This window comes from Onychostoma macrolepis, chromosome 11 (genome assembly GCF_012432095.1).
Source record: "Onychostoma macrolepis isolate SWU-2019 chromosome 11, ASM1243209v1, whole genome shotgun sequence".
Taxonomy (NCBI): domain Eukaryota; kingdom Metazoa; phylum Chordata; class Actinopteri; order Cypriniformes; family Cyprinidae; genus Onychostoma; species Onychostoma macrolepis.
In genome coordinates this window covers 22,058,536-22,062,744 of record NC_081165.1, presented here as the reverse complement: position 1 = coordinate 22,062,744, position 4,209 = coordinate 22,058,536, and the positions used below count along the sequence as shown (strand labels likewise).

Below are 4,209 nucleotides of genomic sequence, written 5' to 3'. Positions count from 1 at the left end.
TGATGAAATGAACGAACGAACAATAAATAGAACAATAGAATGTTAGAACAACAGACAGACACACACACAGACAAACAATAAATAGGACGATAGAGATAATAGAGCTATAGATATAACGACAGAATGACAAATGAACCAACGATAAATAGAATGATAGAGGTAATAGAATGATAGAGAAAGGAATGATTGTGTGATAGAACGATGTGTGTGTCAAGACTGCAGTGAGAACTTACACAAGCCCACTAGTGGACTTCAAATGATCATGAAACATATCTGGGTGGGTGATAGCATGTCTCTCTCACTAACATTCACATTAGTAACAGTGTGTAACCCTCAAAAATTCAGAAATGTCCTCCCCATAAAAAATGATGAAAAATATCAAACTATATGAAATGAGCCATATGAAACTATTTCCTCTTTGCTTTTCATCACCTGCTCCCTCCTCCTGGCACAGCCAGGTGTCCAAGCAAACATCCATCAGGGCTGGATGATATCAGGGCTTCAGACTGATTCAGGTGACATGCTAAGCCCGGATCCCAAGCGGATGGTACTAATTGCCCAGTACTGGTCTGAATCCACTAGGCAGGCTGCCAGGGAGGTTGGGAGCAGTATGGAGAGGAGAAAGAGGGAAACAAGGCACATCCTGATAGGAAAGAGAAAGAGTATGTGAAAAACAAGGAAGAGACATGAGGACAGCCCTGGAAACCGAGGCTGAGGAATGAAACTTGATGACTCCTCAACTTCTAATTTCTTAATTAAGACCCATTTCCCTTTCCTCCTCTAACAGTTGGGCGGCTAATTAAGCACAGCCCGTGCTTGATGTGGAGGGCTCATACTGTTATATTGACTGGCATATGCTGCAGTGACTGTGGGCAGATTGTGCGTGGAGGGGTCCATTAGAAGTCAAGCTACAGGAGCGACTGCAGAGCCCACTGAAGCTGGAACAGTGCGATGAGATGGAGAGGAGATAATTGGGAAGTAAAGTCACAGATCCAGCCATCCCATGAAGACCCTTTAGGCAGCAGCCAATGAGCAATGAGCTTCCAAACTGGCCACTCTGTGGTGCCATTCTGCCACAGGCCTATAAGAAAATACTGTTGGAAAACTATTAAATTACAATGAATCTCTAAACTGACAGTTTTTAAACTCAGAACCTTTGCTTTGTAGGAACATTACTGGTTAGTTTGTTCATTGATACGTGTTAATTTTAATATTAATATAGCTCTTTATTTTATTATTTTTTTAAATAAAAATATTTGTTAGTGTGATTTTTTTTTAATGTTAGTTTGATAATAAATATAGTATTTTTATTTTTTATTTTATTTGTTTTATTCTAGTATTTTTATTATTCTATTCTAAATTCTAAATGTGTGTAATTCAAATATATTGGTTAATTCATTTTTACATGTTAGTTTGATTATAAATATACACTGTAAAAATTGCTGTAGTTTCTACAGCAAAATTTTACAGAATTTTACTGTTTAAACATTTTACAAGATGTAGCTGTAATTCGCAATGCATTATGGGTCAAATAAGGTTTTACAGTTGTTAACTGTATATTTCCATGTCAACTGTAATTAATTTACAAGAAGCAGGTGTTATCACTGTAGCTCCTGCTTTTACACTACTTTACTGTAGTGTGGCATTATGGGATTGCTTGCGCATCGTTCAAATCTGAAATCCAGCCGACTGGAGCAGTGCCAGAACGATTGAAGATTAGAGGCTTTATTCATAATTCCTGGTAAATTCACTTAATTTTACTTAATAAATATATCCTTTTATATTTATTTAAGTTAATGTATAAGTGATATCATGTCACAATAGCCTGCTATCACACATTTAGACAAGCGGCCTTGGTATGTGCAGCCTTGGTAAACTGGAAATTGCTATCATAGCATAGTTAGGCTAATGCTGCATTTTTCTCATTTTGGCAGTTTAATTTTCTTATTGAGAGCATTTAAAGTAGTGTTTACCCAACTTTTAACGTAATGCCCAGCGAACGATTGTCATAGTAACGTTAACTTCTATCTGTCGAAATAACTGACCAACAGCAAAATATGTGAAATTTCATTTGTTTATGTGTTCAACTGTCCCATACTGACGTGACATCTTACTATAATTAGAAACAACATGTAAATGAGAAATTGTGTCTATTGCCACTGTAGTTGTACTCTACATTAAAGCTTGTCCGGGGCAATTTTTGTGAAATACATCTTTACATGCCCGATTGGACAAGTTAGCCTGATTAAAACTTGAGTGAAAAAAAAACTAGGAAGCATCGAACGCGAGACTGATTCTGATTTTGCTAATGTTACATTCAACAAACAAATAACCTTAACAGCACACAAACTCACGGAAGAAACATGAGGTAAATGTTCAAACTGTTGAGTTTATTTATAACACATGATATTGTTAAGTAGCATAACAAGTGATCTGTTGCTGATTATCACGATTGCAAATGTTACCTAGTTCAATAAACAATTAGTTAACATTAAGTTACTTACTTTTTAGACACAATATTGACTGTTGTTTTATTTCACCAACGAAAATCGTTCCAAACAAAGATCAAAAGCAAAACTCAGCGGTGTTTTTACTGAATGATTCAGCATTCTGAACGAATCGGTTCAATGAATGACTCAATTGACTCACTCATTAAATTATTTGCTGCCACCTAATGGTGGTTTAGTTTCACGTTTAAAAGTATCATTGCATTTTTACAACGTTTCTTATTTGTAATTTCAAAATTAATGTAAAACATTAATGTCATAACACAGTTGTAATTTTGCATTATAAATTATTTAATTTGATTGGTGGTACAGTTCTACAATGTATTGTTATAATTGAATTTATTAATCAAATGTAAAAGTTTATTTTAAAATATATGCCTTTTGGGTGTTCATTTTGGTCTCATTTATGTAAATGCTTTTATTTATTTTTTAAATCACAAGATAATTTTCATTATTTCTTGTAGGTGCAAAGAATAGCAGCTGATGTGGAGAAATGTTTGATGCTTCAAGACTCTCTGAAGCTGATTATATTAGGTAATGTATTAATTCTGTTGTAAATCATTTGATAAACTTGTATTTTAGATTACATTTTATATTGAAATACTGTATTGTAAGTTACATTATTGCTTCTATTTATTCATTTCAGGTGCACCCAGTGGCTTTTGACTAGGCCTATTCGAGGTCACATGGTTGTGAATTCACACCTCAACTTTGCGGCTGGATTTTCAGTCTTATTACAACTTCAGCCTGGCGTCCCGGGAGCAGGCGTCTTTTGCACACTTGAATTAATTTCAAAGGTAACATGTTTTACTTGAGTAATTTCATTTGTGAAAAGGTTACTTATTTAGTTTAAGTACTGGTAAATGCTGATTGTATTGTATAAGTGGCATTTTACATTTATTTTATTGAGCTATTGATGATATTGATGTATTCTCCTGTGTTTGCGTAGGTTTATAAATGATTTACCTTACAAATCTGAAGAAATGGCTCAACTCACAACAATATGCAGAGATGGAGTTTGAGACTCTCCACACATGTAAATGATAACGGTTTGTGTTGCACAGCATTTACTGTGAACGGAGATCTGCTCTGATATGCACATATGTAACCTACACGCATGTAAATAATTAAAGTGCATGTATTTATTTAATTGCATCATAGCGTTTGTGAATTCACAATAGCATTATGCGTTATTATTATTTTTAAATGGGTTAATATATCATGCAACCTGGGAAAACGGTCTTGCATTTCATGGATTCTCCTCCGTGGAATGCGCCACTTCCAGGTATTTTGCCTAATAAATAGATAGAGATAATGAATAGAATAGAGAGATAATAGAATTATAGAACGGTAGAAAACTGGAATGACAGACAGATGATGAAATGAACGAGCGAACAATAAATAGAACAATAGAATGTTAGAACAACAGACAGACACACACACAGACAAACAATAAATAGGACGATAGAGATAATAGAGCTATAGATATAACGACAGAATGACAAATGAACCAACGATAAATAGAATGATAGAGGTAATAGAATGATAGAGAAAGGAATGATTGTGTGATAGAACGATGTGTGTGTCAAGACTGCAGTGAGAACTTACACAAGCCCACTAGTGGACTTCAAATGATCATGAAACATATCTGGGTGGGTGATAGCATGTCTCTCTCACTAACATTCACATTAGTAACAGTGTG

General features: G+C 34.7%; 1 long non-coding RNA gene across 1 annotated transcript; it reads left to right on the top strand.

Moving 5' to 3' along the window:
* Nucleotides 1-1,660: 1,660 nt before the first annotated feature.
* Nucleotides 1,661-3,188, top strand: LOC131549087 (uncharacterized). Its single transcript, XR_009273331.1, has 3 exons — nt 1,661-1,741; nt 2,972-3,041; nt 3,154-3,188. It is a non-coding gene; the product is annotated as an uncharacterized LOC131549087 (long non-coding RNA).
* The last annotated feature ends 1,021 nt before the right edge of the window (nt 3,189-4,209 follow it).